The following is a 19,460-nucleotide window of genomic DNA, read 5'->3' on the forward strand; positions in this document are numbered from 1 at the left end:
GACACTGCAGTATTGCGAATGAGACGAACGGAAGCGCTTGTAGAGAGACGACAGCTGGCCGTTTCATTGAAGCAGCCGCGGCGCACGCACACGCACTTTCGATTTGCCGCAAATCGTCGAGGGATGGCGACACCAGTACAAAGCTGTCGCCATAGCAACAGACAGAGACGGTTTCTGTTTCGGCAACGCGCGCGCGCGCCTTGCTGCCGCCGCTTCTCGACGATTTCGTTATAACATTGGCAAAATAGGTTAAGTGCGGAGAACATCAGTCGTGCGGAGTTTGACGAGCCTGTGTGGCTTTATCGATTGTGCACTGATGCATGAAAGGCTATTCGGGTCCAAGGACGTATTGTCGGTTCGATTTTGAAAACCCTGAGGTCGCGACCGACCTCACCGGCGCACGAACTAGTTCGAAAGTGGAGTCACAAGGTGTACTACTCAAATACGGGCCTGAAACAGCCATGCAGGTAAGTTAATGTTTCTTACAAGCTAATAATGGACAAATTCGCAATGCTTATTCTAGATTCCACGCTTGAAATATGTGGTGTGCGCACAAGGAAAATGCGAGGATCATTAATCACGGATGATATACAGCTGCGTTTCGCGATATGCTTTCAAAGGATTGCTAAATAACTATAACAACCCAACATGCAACTTGCGAGGCTCTTTTTCTTTTGTTCATTAGTTATGATTATAAATCGCTAATGACCTTCATTCTTGATACCGCATTATGGGCATTCAGAATTCTCTCGCGATACAACGTAGCTTAGATGCATTATCAATGTATTTAAAAAATGTGCGATGACATCGAAATAGCGTACAAGTTCCTTGGAGAGTAATACATAAGAAATAACTCGGAACACTTACCAGTGCCAGCACCAACATTAGTGTAGTGCACGCGTTTCGAACGCCTTCTGCTGTTTTGGTGGTGTCGACACCGTTAAAAAAATCAATAAAACATAGTTAGGATTATCCCTTCAAGGAAGGACACAGTTATCTCTGCCTGAAACTATATATAATGTGTATAGAAATACTTAATGTTCGTACATATCACGTCCATCACAAAGGCAACATGGCCGAAGTAAAACCGATTGTAAATCTACCTACTTTTTGCTCACATGGTTAAGAAAGTTTCATGCAGTAGTTACGAACACTCTCACGCAGTGGTTGCTGACCTGTATTGATTGGTTCGAAATTGGCTAAACATTAAGAATTTGTACAGTACATATGCAGTTTCCAACGCACTAAACAAATGAATGCAACCATAATTTTATTATTAACATTTAATTCCCACAAGTCCGTGCGTGTGGTGATATGTACAAAAAGTGGGATCGTTGACTTCGCTTTATATACTTGAGAGCAAAAATACGTGTCATCTCCTTTGTGCGCTATCAGACAAAGTAAAAAGAATGGATTGGAAAGAAACGCATGCAGGATGAACTACAAAGCAGTTGCAAAGCCAAGGCATTAATCCACGTTTAGTCTTTGTTGCTGCCCAAGTTGTCTTATTTTAGTTATTCTCTTTGCGATCATCTTGCCCTAGGCGGGTTGCCTTCAGCAAAATGAAAACGCTATGCATACAGTTCTTTCACCATTGGCTGGCGCGCAGATGATATTAAATCCACAAGAAACAAGCCACCCGCGTTGAACATTCAGCTCGCTTCGAGCTTTTCAGAAATCCTTACTTCCCATGCACATGCAAGGGTCGTCTATGATAAGGACGCTGACTCGCCCGTCAAAGGTGGTCACGTCTCATTAATAAAGAGCGTGGGCCTATATCGGTTCCGACGTTGTCATGGCGACGTTTGTTGCCTTTCGGCGCGTGCAACTGGTATGGATTTCACGGAACATGAGGCTTAGCGCAAAGCGAGCTTTCGTGCCCTCATCGCAGATGTTGCACAATATATGTACATATAGAGAGAGACAGCTTTCCATTAGCGAGAACATGCACTTGGTTCATAATTCTGTTTTGTTTGGTGTCCTGCTTTCTTTTTATTTTCTTCTTCTTTTCATTTTGTCGTTGGTGCAAATAGTGAGTTTCGAATAAAATGCGAATATTTTCTTACTTCACGAAATAGTGTGTGAAATGTGTGTGTGTGTGTGTACAGTAACTCTGATATATATATATATATATATATATATATATATATATATATATACATATATAATCCTCGCTGCGGTCGCGCAGGGGGTCGTTGCGCTACTGAGCTCGGGGTCGTGGTTTAAATTGCAGTGAGGGAAAAATGAAAATACGTTCGCGTACTTATATTTACGTGAACGTTAAAGAGCAAGACAGTGTCACAATTAATCGTGAGTGCTTCACTACAGCGTGCTTCGCAATCAGATCGCGGTTTTGGCTTTTTAAAACCCTAGAATTTATTCATCTTTTAATGTCTTAAGTTCTGATGTCGTTAGCATTCTGACACTCTACCGATGCGTGCATTATTACTGCGTCTGTGACGCTGTAACTGCATCCGGGGCCTGCGGGGGCATCCAGGTACCTGAAATTCTCCATTCTCGCAGGGCTGACGCCCCGGAACAAAATTTGCCGAGGAAGGAATACCAGGCGTTACGGACACGTGATCCTACCAACGGAGAAAGAATTCGATTAGAATATGAACTCCTTTTCTCATCTGTTTTCTCTTCCTTTTTTTTTTTTCTTTCGTCTTTCGCTTAATTTTCTTTCGCATAATGTCCGCACACCACGCGGCTCTCCTGCCCGTTTTCCTCTCTCTTCATTTTTCCTCCTCCTCCTCACACAAAACTGTCTCCATTGGAACGTGGACGCTTCGTTCCTTTTTGGTGAGAGAAACACAAAGACCAGAGTCTGACAAAATCTCGCCTCGTCACTTAGAAACACGATGAAATGAAACGGACACCGACCAAATTACGAAAAAGCTGCCCTTTCGGTCGACACGCGGAAGCTTTTGTTTGAATTGTGGGCAAAGTTTCCTTGTGGGGGCCAGAAAATCAAGTTTGAAAAATCAAGGTATTTTGCAATCTTCAACTTTGGTCGAAGTCAGCCCCGTTTGCTAAGAAACAAACACGATTTCTTAGCAGATGGATGCGTTGTTCCGCACGACGTTGGACGTTCAATTGGACAACTTGTAAGATTGGGCTTGTTGGTGAAACGTGCTTTAATGTTTGGATAACAGCACAAGGACAGCAAAGGGGACAGAAGATAGAACAGAGCACTAACCTCCAACAGTTTATCTTCTTCTGTAGGGTTGGGCTTATTGGTGAAACACGCTTTAAAGTTTGAATAACAGCGCAAGGACAGCAGAGGGGAAAGAATAGAGAAAGAGAGCGCTAACTTGCAACATATTTGCGATCTATTATCGTCCAGGAAGGCGAGAGCTATGGCCGCCTGCTTGGCCCTCGAGGGAATAGAATCTTTGAAACATGCGGAATTGAGGATTGGACCCTTGTGATCGATGACAACGGCAACGAACCTGGTCGAGCGGCCATACTGGGCGGCATCTACGAAACAAACCGAGCGAGGTTCGTCCCTAACGTGTCTGAGAAGCACGACGACCCTGGCCCTGCGCCTGTCGACGTTGTGCTGTGGATGAACGTAACGATGAAAAGGAGAAGCCTGAATGCTGGCCCTTTAGCCGCCGTGGTTGCTCAGTGGCTATGGTGTTAGGCTGCTGAGCACGAGGTCGCGGGATCGAATCCCGGCCACGGCGGCCGCATTTCGAGGGGGGCGAAATGCGAAAACACCCGTGTGCACGTTAAAGAACCCCAGGTGGTCGAAATTTCAGGAGTCCCTCAGTACGGCGTGCCTCATAATCAGAAAGTGGTTTTGGCACGTAAAACCCCATAATTTTTTTGAATGCTGGCCCTTTGGGTGTCAGAGAGCTATGACGCCGCTCCCCAACGAGCGTGGGGTTGAGGCCGAGTATACGGCCAAAATCTCCCTTCCGGCCGGCGTAGGCGACAGCGGAGCTACCTAGGCAGATTCCTGTGCATCGATGATCTCTTTCCGGGTATTGTTAACCCACAGCTGCCTGAGTCGCTCGATGCTGGCTTGCATGCTCTTTATGCTCTTTCGAATTAGCGTATCCAGCTTCTTCTTCTCGTGGCCGTGCCAGCAGTGTATGGCCACCACATACGTGATGTGGCTCACGAGGAAGGCGGGAAAGAGCCTCAGGAGGTTGTCTTCTCTGGGACTTACCCGCCTGTCGGAGACTTTGTTGGTTAGTCTGGTCATGTTCTCCATCTTCGTGAGGATTTTGTTGATCGTTTGACCGTTACAGCCGTTCGACTATATCAGCATGCCGAGAAATCTAAGGAAGTCCACCCTGGGAATGGGATTACCGTTACTCGCGCGGATGTTTATGTCGACTGCCGACAGCGGCATACAGCCCTTGGGTTTGGGCCCCCTCCTGGCAGGCCTGTATAGGAGGAGCTGCGACTTGCGCCAAGAGCGCTTAAGGCCCGTGTTGGTGAGAAAACGTTCTATTTGATCAACGGCTTCCTGAAGCGCAGTTTGGACCTCGCCCTCGCTGCCGCCGGCCCACCGGATGGTGATGTCGTCGGCGCAGAGAGTGCGGTTGATGCATTCGGCTCTGGAGAGTGATTTGGATAGCTTGCATATGGCAATGCTTAATAAAAGCGGAGAGATTACCGCACCCTGCAGCGCACCTCTCGGGCCCAGCTCAACCGGGTCGTACTTGAGATCGCCAATCTTGAGCGTGGCTTTCCTGGATCGTAGAAACGAACTGACAAACTTATGAAACTTCTCGCCCAGCCCGAGCTCCGAAATGGAGTGCAGGATCTGCGCGTGGGTGATGTTGTCGACGGCTTTTTCCAAATCGAGTCCTAGGATGGCCCTGACATCCCTCGTGTTCTTATTAATAATTTGGGGCTTGAGTAACTACATCGCGCCCTGCGTCGACAGGAACGGGCGGAAAACGATCATGTTGCACGGGAACAAATTCTTCCCCTCGATGTGCCTTGAGATGTGGTTGTGTATAACGTACTCTGCCACCGTGCCCACGAATGACGTGAGGGAGATGGGTCTGAGGTTAGCCAGCACCGGAGGCCGACCCGGCTTGGGGATGAGGACGACCGACGCCGTCTTCCAGGATTCTGGGACGGAATCCTGTTCCCAGATGCGGTTGGTTTTTTTCAGTGAGGGATTCGATGGAGCCGTCTTCTCGGTTTCAAAGTTGGAGATGCCGTGGGGGCCCGGCGTAAATCAGCCATTGAGGTTCTAGAGAACTTCCCTGACCTCGTTGACGTTGAAAGGCTCGCCGAGCTGCAGGCAGGGGGGGGGGGGACGCTTATAGGACCTATAATCCGCCAGGCTCGAGGTACCGATAGGTAGGCACTTGTTTGTCAGCGCAAGATAAAAAAAAAGACAGTGCGTTGCTTGTCAGTTTGAGCTGTTCCAAGTTTGCTGCGTATAAAGGTCGCTTATTCGCTAATAAAGCTAATAGTGCGTATATATCCCACAAGTGGTCGGTGTGTGTTCAGAACAAACTCTAATAAGAGAAAAGTCTTCTTTTGTGTCAATACTTCAAAAATGCACTCGTACCAAATAGGCTAGCAAGTCCTAGATAAACACCATACTTTGACGACTTCTAAAGTAGCAGTGAGACATGTTTTCGAAATTGTAGAAACTCTACAACACGCTTCTCGCAGAACGCTTCTACTTTAAGCGAGTATAAAAGCTGGCTGTCGTAAAATGCTGGCCTTGGCGTCATCGACAGTGTCGTGACGTGCCGTGCGTTGTGCTGTTGAGCTCGAAGTCGCGGGGTCGATCCCGGCCGCGACTGCTGCAAGTACGCCATTGATTGTCGTCTGCTAGTAAAAGCGTCGCCAGCTCGAGCGCGCGAGCTCCTCCGCGCGCCGTCACCGCCCCTGCCACGTGCTCACTGCTTGCGGACGCTCCACCATTGGGCGCCACTGTCGCCATCTTGATCGCAGCCGCGCGCACCGCTAAAAACATTTGTACGACGCGCTTCGCCTTTAAAAAACGCGATATCATAAAATATCCCTAGCTGCTTCTCACGCTTCCCGGCAACTCCAACGTATGTAACCATAATGTTTACCGGGAAACGCTCGCGGTGAACGCTGTGCACAAAGGCGGGCTTTGGTAGAAAAGCGGCCTCTTGCGTTGGTCGCGACGGATGGATGGATGGATGGATGTTATGAGCGTCCCCTTTTAAACGAGGCGGTGGGTTGCGCCACCAAGCTCTCGCTGTTATACTGCCTAATGTCCTACCTAGGTTAAAAAAGAAAAATAACATCAATACAAAATACACTATGAACTCCCACAACCAAGTTTTCTGACCCCCTATTGCGAACTTTGTTTTTGTACGTCTCCGTTTTTTGTCGTTTCCCTACTTCCACTAATCTTCCAATCGCCTCTTACTATTCTCTATTGCGGACATGTTTGCTTTTCCCCTGCTCTTGATAAACCCAATGGCTTCAAGGAGGCCAGTGGTGCCTATATCAACCGCTAGGCGGATGTCTTCACATTCTAATAAAACCTGCTCCATCGTTTCTCTAGCCTTACCGCAGCAAGCACATGCTTCTTCTTGCTTCTTCTTCGCAATGCGGTGAACGCGAGCGCCATCTGGAAGTGTTTCAAGAAAACGGGCGTGCCGCTCCGTGGACTCCGAGATATTTACGCGCCGGCGCGCGCAAATGGCGGACGCCGTGGCTGGTCTACGCATGGTAGAAACGCTGGAAAAAGGTTTTGTTTGAGTTTTCGCGTAACGTAATTATGTTTTCTCGTATATTAAAATTACAATCCGACGCTATCATTTTTGTAGGTTGTGTGTAAGTCGTACTTTACGATTTTTCTACATATTTTAGCTTGAGAAATACAATTGTTTCAGTAATTTCCTTGCGCCACATGGAGGGCCTGAGTTTGGGTGGTTCGAAAAACCTTTTGGCGAAATGACGTCCGACACCGACACCAAAAGCTCCTCGCCAAAACAGGTTATGGGCGAGGAGGTTGGTTCCCGCGACGGCCACCGCGCCGTTTCTAGGCCGAAATCGCTTGCATGTCGAACAGGCTTTACGGTGGGGACGATACGTAAAATGCTCGTTTACTTAGGTTTAGGTGCACCTTAAAGAATTACGGTAGCTGGCTGGAGCGATTCGGTACACCAGTATTGTTTCTTACAGCGCGAACGAATCAACAGGGTCAAAGAAGGAGCCTTAAAGATCCCCAGCTGGTGAAAAATTATTCCCGAGTCCCCCACTATACTGCGTGCTTTGCAATCGGATCGGGAGTTTGGCACCTAAAACCCCAGCATTCCATTTTGAATTAATTTAAGTATAGTCACGTATTGACACAGAGCAATATTTAATGACGTCAAGTATAAATAAGGCTAGCTATGATGACGTTGCTCATAAAAAAATAAGGAAGAGCACCGCGCGCGTTTCTTATGACTGCGCTCGCGTATCAGCCGCAACGATCATCACAAGAACGAGCAAGCACGTGACGTCATGACACACTCGCCACCTGGTAGGGGCTGAACTAAATTATACAAGGCGCTCCTGCACTTGCCGCTATACTTTGTAACGTTTAGAGGGTGTGTGCTTTCATTAAACACTAAACAATAATAAATCGAAAATGTCGATATTGACTCCAGGGGCCTAGCAGCGAAACTCACGAAAGTGCGAATATATAGTACACTATATATATTCGCGCTTTTCGCTGGTAATACTCCTTCGTGAAACCCGTGACAGGAAGTGCGGCACTATACGTCGCTTTATCAGCCAGATGCGGAAAACACGCGTTAACCAGGCACTTATATGGCGTATAGTCTCCCGTATCGTGTTCAGTCCTGACCTCTTTCCGAGCGAAGAAGACGCCGCGTGCATGCGTTATCTCTCGTTACATGTACGCGGAAGTCGTCGATCGTTGGTTGCTGAATATAGCAGCGGAGGCCCCGACTCACCCTCTCCTCCCGCTCGAAGAGAACCATGAGGCCCTATTTGTCGCCGGTTCCTCTTTGAGGCTGGTCACCGTCGTATTTATCAGCACCCGCTTATCTGTCTCGCTAGTGCTGCCGCCTCGTTTTGCGTTTGTGGAAGCTTCGCCCCTTTCATTGGGAAAGCAAACCACATAGCCTTACATCGGCGAGACTAGATTTGCATACAAGACGCACAGAGGTGTACGTCCGGCGGCTTGGGGTATAAAGCGTGAGTTCGCATCCAGTAGGAGCTTTCTTGCGAGAACTATTTTTTTCTAGTACAACAGCAAGAAGCAGAAAGACATTACAGACTACTTCAAGCAATAAAATCCATTTATGATGGTTCATTTTGCCACCGTTTTTCTTAATTTTAACTCTCGGATAATTCGACGACATCTTGCGGTCCCGCAAGGGTCGAATTAAAGGGAGTGCACTGTGTATACACACAGCGAGAACATGCACAATCGGCCAAAAGATTACGGCATACAGCCTCTACGAAAAGGGGAATTTCTCCTCGGTGAAAGCATGACGTTTCCAATAGATGGTCATGTAAGGAAGGAAGGAAGGAAGGAAGGAAAAAGGGGAGAAGGAAAGGCAGGGAGGTTAACCAGTTTATCTTAACCGGTTTGCTACCCTACACATGGGAGCGGGATGGGGGGATGAAAGATGGGGAAAGGAGAGAGAGAGAGAGAAAGAGCACATAGCACAGCACACACATCGTCCGTTAGAGTCCATCACTCTTGCGTGGTACGTGTATCACTGTCACAGCCGCTTTTCCAATCCATGTAGGCCACTAAAGCTATTATAGTGGTGGAAACATTTAATTTCAGGGTAGTTGCCCATTCTAGCAATTCAGTTTTTTTTCTCGCAAATGATGCCCCCCGGAAAATTTTATGGCGCATTGTACTCGCAGCGTGCTGTATTTACTCGCAATGTCCCACCAATTATAGGCCAACTGACTTTGTTAGCAGTGCGCTCCTTTGATGACAGTCAAACTCGCACCACGTGATCGAGAAAAACAAGTTTCTCTTTTATGTCATTCTCACGTTCTAAATCGTTAAGAGGTGCTCGTATATAAATACATGTGAAAGGAGAATTCGTTTTTCTCGGCGACCAGAGCACCAAATTTGGCCAGGTTTGTTGCATTTAAAAGAAAAACTTAAAATCTAGTGACTGTTGGTTTCGAATTTTCGATTTAAAACGTCTACTTTTTATGAAAAATTGGTAAAAATTGAAACTTTCCAGAAAACGAAACTATCAAGTTTACATCTCTCTAACTCAGTAAGAAAAAATCATATCACAATTCTGTGAATTGCGTCTGATAGTACGTCTAAAGCGGACAAAATTAATATGTTACACATGAATCTAAAAAAATGGAGTAATATGGAAATATACCTTTTGCAAAACCCTTGTACACAACGTAATAAATTCACCTAAGATATAAATTGACGTCCTGAATTTGGCCGCTTTGAATGATCTAATGGATGCCGTTTACAGTACCGCGATATCGGTTTTTGATGCAGAGCTATTAATTTACGAACTTCATGCCTCTACTTTTTTCAAACTTTCGAATTTTTGAAAATCATTTTCATAAAATTCAGGCCCTAAATCGAAATTCCGCTTCAACAGTCACTGGAATATCACCTTCTCTCGCAAATACAACAAATTTCATTAAAATCAGTCCAGGGGTTGTCTCAGAAAAAACGTTTTTGTGTTTTACATGTATTTGAATAGGCCGTGTCGGAGTTGGGCCCGAGCTAAAGCTTCCTCTTAATTCTGGTCGATTGATTCAGGAGGTTTACCACTCCAAAGCAAGAACAGCTGGATCGTGGAGGGTATCGGATTAATTTTGACCTTCTGGGTAGTCTTATGTATTCACCCAACGCACGCTGCACGAGCGTACAGTGGATGGGAATGCGGAATCCACGGCCGAAAATTTAGCCCGCGTCCTCGAGTTTAGCATAGAACGCCATTTCCCTGAGAGTCACCATGGCGGGTGATCATATGAATTTGTGCATCTCAACTTGACTACTGAATGAATGTAAAAAAATAATATCCGAGGACACCTAAGCACTTCTTATGAGTTTTTGTAGATGCGGAAGCATTAATGTCCAATTGAACGCCGCTGAGCGGTCGTTCGAGTTATGGATTCCTCGCGAGCAAGCGAGCGCGTTGAGTCGCTTGGCGCGCTTCGATCCGGCCTTACCGAGGCACAGTTGGAACGCAGGCGAGAGCTTGCGCGTGCAATGAACGCGCGGATAACGCAGGCCTCCGAGAGCGAAGGTGACGTGGCGTCGCGGCGATGCTCTCTCCCCTCACGCAATACCGCGGAAGCAGGTGTGCCCTTCCACTCCCTGTTCTCCGCCGAGGCCCGAGCCAGCAAGCACGAGCCAGCGTCGCGAGGCGCGCTTGTGACGTGGCGTCGCAGCCAAATAGGAAGTTTTCGCTCAGTGGGCCATTTGACGCTTTCGCGTCAAGAAAGGAAGCATAAACTGCATGTGGCACAGTAAATCCGACGTGAACATACTACGAAACTCAGTATACAGAGTGCTTCAGGGAAGGCCATCTCCAGTCATTAAATGTAGGTGATAAGAAGCAGTGGCTATGACTACCAGGTCAATGACGATTTTCCCCTTACGCGTACCTTTTTCTTCTCTTGGCTGAAAATTCACAGCAGTGGAGTACATAAAAAATCGGGCAACAATAGTCATAAAGCTATTTATTCGCCATATATCATGAATTATCTCTTAAATTTATAACTGTACAAGACATACTGCAATTGCGAGTACTAAAGTGGCATCAGAATTCCAAAGCCACGTATACGTGTCTTTAGCACTGACCTGCCTCAATCCCGCAACTTCAATATTTTCGCTATACTAATTGTGGAAAATTACTTAATAAAATGTAGTCTACTGAAGAGCTTGCAGGCACAAATTTCGATGTCCTCCATCTGCTGTCAATTTCGCCCAGCAAGAATGATAATTTCCTCCAAAGCAGCCCCAGAGAATTATACACACAATTGTCGCCTGAACAACCTTTATTGTTCCTTATGATTATTAGTTTGTGAACGGGTGGTGGAGAGGATATGGTTGAAATGGCACAGAAATTAGGTGGTACGTCATCTTCTGACCTTTGTCTAATACCCTGCAAAGCTGCTAGATAACTTTGCACAACCTCACGCGTCATTACGCCTTATTTGTGGCCCTTCTATATCGAAAACAATGGACACATTTCTTATCAGTGGGTTATATTTGCACGCATGCTATGAAGCAAGGTAGGTTACGACTACAGATTAGGGCTGTATAGATTAACGCTAAAGCAAAGTAGAGTTTGTGAGCCTCCCTGCGGAATAATTGCCACATGAATTCTCGCCGCACAGCTTTCTTTCTTTCTTTGTTTCTTTCCTTCTTTCTTTGAAGCTTTTCGGGGTTCAGATTCTTTCGGCGAACTTTTCTTAGTATATATTGCACAAAGCCACCGTACCAAAAGTTCTCATTTTACTTTTGTGTCAGAACTGAAGGCTAACAAGCACTGCTACAGCTGAAACTTTCTATTCGAATTCAAGTCCACACGTCGATACGCATAGGCAAGAACAAGAATAACAGTGTTTAAAGCACCGAATGACTGACTTACTCATTCACTCATTCCTTTCTTTATCAGTTAATAATTCATTAAATTACACTGATCTCCGTCTAACCATCTCCGTCGTCCCAGAAGCAGTTCGCGAGTCAGATAGAAACTCACAATGAGGGCAAAAGTAAACGCATATGAATGAATGAATGAATGAATGAATGAATGAATGAATGAATGAATTGATCAGTAAGCTCAACTTGGTAAACCGCACATGTAGGTTTTATCATTCCTGCTCGAAGGGGTTCGGGTGCTAAGAAATGTCCAGGATATCACGTCTCATCGGAAAGGCGAGTGGAAAAAATCCGATGCCGAAGAATGTGCGATCGAAAGTCCCTCGCGGGTAGAACAGGGACGACTGAATGAGCAGGAGAACGTGAGATGGCGGACACCGCCGAATGCAAGGGTATATATATATATAACCGCTTCGGTCGCTTACCGCGTGGTTTCTACATACATTGATGAACCGGACAAAAGTGTACCAGCTACAGATTATATATATGCGTCATGAATTTTTTTTTTTTTTTAGTCATACGGTGTTATGCAGCTATGTAGTATGCTATGTAATTATTGCCCGCTCGTCTGGAGAACTGTGAACTGTGTGTTTTAATAGACAATTTTAAGTATTTCAAGTATTTATTTATTAAACTGTGTGGTATTTTTCTGTACTATATCGTATGCGGCCTCCTGGACTAGTGCCCAAAATTTTGTATGAGTTCATTGTCCTTGGTTGTATTCGGTCTTCGCGCTTTTGGGGATTTCATTTTGTTTGTCATGTGATGAGGAGGGACTGGTGCTACCTCTCCTGTAATGTGTTATTGAAAAGCCGGGAAGGGAGTACTTTGGACTGGAACAGTCGCTAGATCTTATCTTTCAAAGCTTTACTTTTAAGAGTTAGATTTATCTGTTCGCTTTCTTTCTATTATTTATTTATTTATTTATTTATTTATTTATTTATTTATTTATACCCGCCGCTGTTGCTCAGTGGCTATGGTGTTAGGCTGCTGAGCATAAGGTCGCGGGATCGAATCCCGGCCACGGCGGCCGCATTTCGATGGGGGCGAAATGCGAAAACACCCGTGTACTTAGATTTAGGTGCACGTTAAAGAACCCCAGGTGGTCGAAATTTCCGGAGTCCTCCACTACGGCGTGCCTCATAATCAGAAAGTGGTTTTGGCACGTAAAACCCCATAATTTTATTTATTTATTTATCTTGCTTTTAACGTCTGGAAGTGTGCATTACATTTACGCAGATGCAACTAAGAACTAGGGTAAGCCGAGGAGGCCATATCATGGGCCACTCCGAATTTTTCGGAATGCTTGTCGAACAGGGATGCATGCAGTATTAATGGCATAAGTTATGTGAAGTGCCCGACGAGGTCGAAGATGTGGAGGCTGAGGGCAGTGTTTAGAATAAGTGTGGCTGTTTGCTCGTTTAACAACAAATGTGTGCGATTTTTCATGCCATGGCAGTAAAAAAAAAAGTACGCAAAGCGAGAAAGAGAAAGATAAGAAAAGGCGTGGAGGTCGCATTCTTCTTGGCTACACTGTGTGGAAGATGTATTTAGGTATATATGGGAATTTATGCTACATAACAACGCATGCTACGTGCAATGTGACCTTCGTTTCTCAATATTTCTTACCTTTTTTTTTTCTAGAACTATTATGAGAGAATATTGCGCCCAGCATATACCGCTGCTTGGTGATCTCTCAGATTGCTCGAACAAGATTGCATTTATTGCTGAGCATTTTTCAGCAAAAGACTTGGCGCACGTCGCTGTTTTACCTGGTTTGTCAGTGCTTTTATTCGCCTCCAGGGGCGAGACCAGCCCGTGCCGAAGTTCAGTTCTCCCATTGATATATGCGCATGTAACGTTGGTATTCCATTTATTTCGACGAACCAGGTAAAGAAACACTTAAAGTGCTTTATTAAATTAAAGAGTCTAATCTTGCTGCGAAATCTGAGCCATGACGAATCAGCAGTGAACGAGAAAACTTCCTTTGGCTTTGTTAGAATGAAAGTTCGGAACGCTGTATATGTTGTTGCACGATGTCCGTGCGCATGCGTGCATGTGTGGGTGCGTGCGGGGGTTCGCGTAATAGGAAATGTGTACGCAAACGCGGCATTGGGCTCCGCTGAGGCAGCTCAGGGGCGACGTGAGATGATCTGCTAGGTATAGGTCATTGCTCTGTATAGTGGACTATAGAGTGATGAGTATGATGACGACGATGAATATGAGTGTCCTTATAAAAATATCACGTAAAGCCCTGCTCGTGTGAATGGAACTGCTGTAACCACTTCCACCTGCCTATATTCCCTTGTCTGTAATAACGAAAGAGCCAACACAAGTAAGCTGTATTAAGCAGCTACATGCCGGGACGTGCAGACTTTGCGAAATGTTGTCAGACTGAATGCAACTGTAACGCAGGGCGTTCATTGATGAATTAATGAGCGAGGGAAGAAAAAAAATAACCAGGCTACGTCGCCTAGCGGCTGCTTAGACAACGCGGATAGCGGTTTTCGAACATCTTGTAAAAGTCGCATAAATGTGTAAGCACCACGACGAACTTTCCTCAACACGTGCTTTCAGGTTCACATCATCTGCCTGCCTTGGGACCCTGGAATTTAATTGGTCGGGTTTGACTAAGAAGAAGCACCTGCTACACGACCAATAGTAAGTGTTAATTTTGTTAACGCTCTTTTCAATACTATGCACCGTGTAATCGCACTGTGTGGTTCGAGAGCTGACGTGACATAAAAGGCTTTGCTATCCACGCGTCGACATTTGGTCATCTAGCAAACATGAAGAAAACTTGTGCTACAGACGTCCCGTTGTTGTTGTTGTTCGCAAAGGGCCTGCAAAAAACTGTCCGCTCAATGGTAAGCCGGGAAAACCGAGATACACTAAACGTCTGGTAAATAAAAGCGCACTGAAATATAATTTTGATCACGGTCTTGTCAAAATAGTCGCGGTGCACAGTTATCGAACATTAATTACGATGCGCCAACGGAAAACGATTATTTAAATAACGTTTTAGCGCTGTCATTGATCCAGAAGCGTAGTAAAACCTACTAACACAAAACTCGCGTATTACTACGTGAGCGTCAGGGAAGGAAGAATATATATATATATATATATATATGTAGTTACCGTGGGATAACGTGGTTAAACAGCGCCACAGGCGACAGACAAAAGAGCGTAGACTACGCACAGGTCTATACAGCGCTGTATTTTACGGCGTTATTAGTCCTACTCAGACACAAAGACCGCTCTGGGACAACATTACCGTTCAATTTGGTTTTTATTACCGCCCGTTATGTTATCAATGAGAAAGCCCCATTAAACAAAACAAAAAAAACCCTGCCTTTAGATGCCTCTCCATGAAGGGGGAGAAAGTAGCCGTCTTGTCATGTTCCTTAATTGTCGTAAAATTCTATTTTATTGGCCTAAACACAGAGAGGAGATGGTGTAACATTCGAGTGGTGCGTTCACATGTTGGTGCTGCGTCTTGTATTTTCGTGTCGGCACGCGGTATTTCAAACGGACTTCGTGGGTGCTCTTCATCTTCTATTCATGACGACAGCACGGTCTACGTACGTCAAATGGTTGTCAATTTTCCCTATCGTTGACGCAAGAATGTACTTTAACCACTTCCGTGTACATGATAATGATGATTTGGTGGACGAGTTGGTATTCCATTCTCGAGACCGGTGAGTATAACGAAAAAAAGAAAGAAGATTAGTGTGATTGAGAGGTTAGGACGAACACTCCCAGCGTTGGCTGTACCCTATACAGTTCTTCCTGCAACCGACATTATTTCCGAAATCAATGTTTTACCACATTACTTCGGATAAGTTAAAAGTGTTGAATGCATTGAATATAGAGGTGTGCGAATAGTAATTTTGAGACCTAATCGAATACAAATCGAATACTATCAGGAGTAAATCAAATAGAATAGAATATCAAATAATTTTGAACACCCATCGAATAATAAACAGACACATGTCCTAGTATTCATAACGTTATCTAGGTTCGGTCATTACACTGCGCGTTATACACATGTTCGAATGTAGAGCCGGTAAAGTCTGGTTCCCTGCGCAACGTGGATAGCCGGCTAGCTACGTAAGTTCTCGCTTTATGCCTGTCTGGATGTCTGTGCCCGCCAGGATGAAATGTACTGCACATTTGCTCCAATTTTTTTGTTTGATTGCGCACAGCTGACGTCGTCTTGAAATTTTCGATAACTATTTGGAAAATGCTCGTAATTACAAATAGGGACTATTCCAATTGAATGTGACATTATTGGGTTATTCTTTGGAAAGTCTGCAAAATTCGCACGCCCCTAATGAGCATCTTTATGTACAAGGGGTTGGATGAGCTTTCTTTTCTTTCACTAGTCGTCTGCTGCGCTGTTTATTCACTGTGAACAGAATACAACTCGCTTCAGCTGCCTTGTTGCCGTGAGAAAGTTTCGCGGGCATCCAGCGCACGGTAACAGGCCCTTCATTGCCAGGCAGTGCGATACGTGGACTTCAGACGTAAACAATAACACGATCGCCGAAAGCAGGTGCCAAACCTTTCATCCTGTTCGGAGGATCGGCCGTTGAACGCCGTGACACACGAGATGTCTGCGAGACGCCAACAACCGGCCGCTCAATTACGGCCCACGCGGACACAGGGGATTTGAGAGCGTTGTAAATGCGCGTCTCCTCACTCAGTAAATCCACAGCTTCAGGGGGAGCTAGGAAATCGGGACAGCGCTGACTGAGCCGTTGGCTCTATCCAAAGGACTTTTGTCGCTATGTTCTCTCGCCAGCAGACTCTTATATGCTCACGGTGTTTTCTATTCTTTCTGGTCGCGACGCGAGAAAATAAAGAAAAATAACAAAACCAAAAAGATGGTTTGTCGGGCGAGTTGCCAGTTGGCATTCCATACTTGAGGCAGGCAGCGTGAAGCAATTTTAAGCAAAATATAAACTTGAGCGAGTTGGTTTAGGCTGTCATTGGTAAAGAACATTTAATGCAATAGAAGGAAGACGGGCTCAGTGCTGATACCATCTCGATCGGGTGAGGTGAGGTCTTCACCGCAAGGGTCAGGAAACGACGACGAAGGGCGGCATAGTAGAAAAGAATGTATTCACTTCATTGGTACATGGTTGTGACTCTATCCGAGTATCGAGCTGTTCTGATTAACACGGGGTCCAGGACGGCCTTAAATAACCCCTCGTGGTCGTTGATGTCTTCTTGGAAAACTTGGCGAACTTGGGAAGTATCAGTGCCTTCGTGAGGTGGAGAAGTCGACGAGCTCTTCCCCTTCATGTCTTCTCTTCGTCCTTTGTGTCTCCTGAGGGCCCAAAGGGGTGACGCTTTTTCAGGGAAGAGGGCAATTATCTCGTCATGGGGACACACGCCTGAATGTTTCTCACACTTGACAGGTCGATCATAACAATGCTGTGCCAGTCAATCTTTCTTTCTGTCGTCTTAGGTTTTCTTCGCGCTGCTTGCCTCGAGAATGGAAAAAAAGAAAGAAAGACCATCTTCTTGTATACAAGGAGAAAGAAGAACAGATTTACTTAAACGTAATGTAAGTTAAAGGTACACTAACGGGAAAACACTAAACCACCAGTTTGGACTGATAATATATTCTTTGAGAACTTTGTTGCAGAAGAGAAAAACTAAAGCTGAACCTCTGTTTCATGAATTCTGCACTGAAATCCCAGCTCTATTTTAGAATACAATGCGGTCCGTCTTTACTGACATTAAACATTGACTACAGACCCGAACAGACGGCGACAAAACGCATGACGTCATGGCGAGGTGGTACGGGAACTTCCATGGAGGCGTCACCACCCGCTTTTCGCTTTTGCGTCTGTTCGGCCTTGTCAAGCCTCCTCTCGCAATAAGAGGGCCTTTCTCGGTATTGCAGAAGGGTAATTTACTAATACAGCTAAACCTGATTAGCGCTTTGGTGGCCCGCTTTAATGGCAGACGCAGCAGCACATAACATCGTGCCGGCGGCGACATTATTGGCCGCGGTTCCGGGTCCCACGCAGCGCCGCCGCGCACTTGCGTACCCTTGCCTTCTCGTTGCGCAATCTTGAACGCGTATCGCGCCAATCGGCTCCACAACGGGCGCCACGCTGCATGCAAAGTCTGCCTCGCGAATCCACGAGTGCATGATGCGGGCTGACTCGTTACCGTCAATGCGGAAGTCTGCTGCTGCGTTGACGTCAGCCGCGGAATGGCAGTTCGCCGTAAACTCTTCAGCTAAGGAGAACACATCGAAAATAATTTTGTGCATTGCGCCAAATTGAAACGAATTTCTCGTTTGATTTGTCAATTGTTATTTAATGAACTGGCGTAACTAGTTATGGTCGTGGATTAGCTTTCGTCCGTGCGGATAGTGGAACGTGAATAGCGCGCGTCAGTGGCATTCTGTGCGCTTTGTTGAAAGCGATGTTCTTTAATCTCCGTTAACTGTGGCGTGATAAATTTACCGTGTTTGTGGCCTTTTATGCGTTTAGCTGGTAAATATTTAAGAAGTTGAGATTACTCCCGTTTGCCACAGGTCATGCGTCGACTCAGCATTATGCACGATGTGTAGGTGTACGGTATGCTTGCAACTTTACGTGAAACTCTTAGCATGTAGGGCTTGTGCCTTTGGCCAAATGGGTAGAGCATCGCACTGCTCTCTTTTAATATGCAGTGCGAGTTTCTGTTTTTCTCTCTCTCTATAATCGAATGTGAAAAGTTTTGATTGTTTCTATTCTTTCTAACTGTACTGTCATCTCGTTCAGTGTTTTTTATTGTTTTTAGCTGTATAATCTCGGAATTGCTGTGCCCTGAAGTAGCAAAACTTTCTATACTATCGAGTTTAACACACACACACACACACAAACAAACCAACAAACGAAGCATTATCACTATAGTCTAGGAGGCGTTGGTGCATCTCTCGGTGTGAAGCGCCCCATGCAAACCTAACGATAACAATAATCGTTTATTCGAGTCCCTTTCGCTTTGTTTCTTTTGCAGGAGCCACAGTACACTGTTCAGGTTTCTCGATACGTCGAGGCCCATCCACCACACAGGCTGTCCTCCCGCCACTTGGCCACGTCCATACTCATGCTACCGCACAGCACCCCGCCACCTGTCGGGTCCCCGATGTCCTGCGACGTCCATTGTCCATGACGGACGTGTGTGAGGGAACCCGTCGCCGATTCCACACGTTCAACCGTCGAGCTACAACCGTGCAATGGCGGCGGCATCTGTCCAAGCACTCATAGAGTTTTCGTCAGAGATTACTATAAGCAACTCTGGCACTATAGTGTGTACGGGTGTTGTAAGTACGGTGGTTCATAGCCAGCGTGGGAGCTATGAGTAGTACACGAATTTGTCTAAACTTTGCCCTTGTGGCTTCAAACGGCTTGGTTAACGTTTTTCAGCGCCAGCAGATGAGGACAGAAAGAAGACGTTGAGAACTGAAGATGTCCCCGTCCGCTCATGCTAAACATGTTATCCAAGTTGGAGTGCCAACATGCCCAACATACTGCAGTCAAATGGTGCTGCGACTTCGAAAATTGGTCATTTCCGCTGAAATAAAGCGTTATAAATGCAGCAATTCGCAGTGCTTATGCACATGCGCAGACGCATATTGCCTTGCTGCCTTTAGATAATTCTGATTGCCTTGAAATTTAGGAAGACAAGGAGAGATAAGCAAAACCACAAGAACCTCTCAAGCCATAAGTACGAACATTAGACAAATGCATGCACTAGTCACCGCATCTTTGTTACGGTACTCTGGTAACTGAAGGATAGCAACGCTCGAGTTCCCCTTTGTGATTTTTTGTAAGAAGCTTTACGTAAGCATCCATTTGCTTGCTCACTGCCCACA

General features: G+C 45.8%; 1 long non-coding RNA gene across 1 annotated transcript; it reads left to right on the forward strand.

Annotated features, from left to right (window-relative positions):
* Positions 1–201: 201 nt before the first annotated feature.
* On the forward strand, positions 202–19,214 carry LOC126527082 (uncharacterized). Its single transcript, XR_007598722.3, has 3 exons — positions 202–467; positions 14,159–14,242; positions 18,602–19,214. It is a non-coding gene; the product is annotated as an uncharacterized lncRNA (long non-coding RNA).
* The last annotated feature ends 246 nt before the right edge of the window (positions 19,215–19,460 follow it).

This window comes from Dermacentor andersoni, chromosome 9 (genome assembly GCF_023375885.2).
Source record: "Dermacentor andersoni chromosome 9, qqDerAnde1_hic_scaffold, whole genome shotgun sequence".
In the NCBI taxonomy this organism is placed as follows: domain Eukaryota; kingdom Metazoa; phylum Arthropoda; class Arachnida; order Ixodida; family Ixodidae; genus Dermacentor; species Dermacentor andersoni.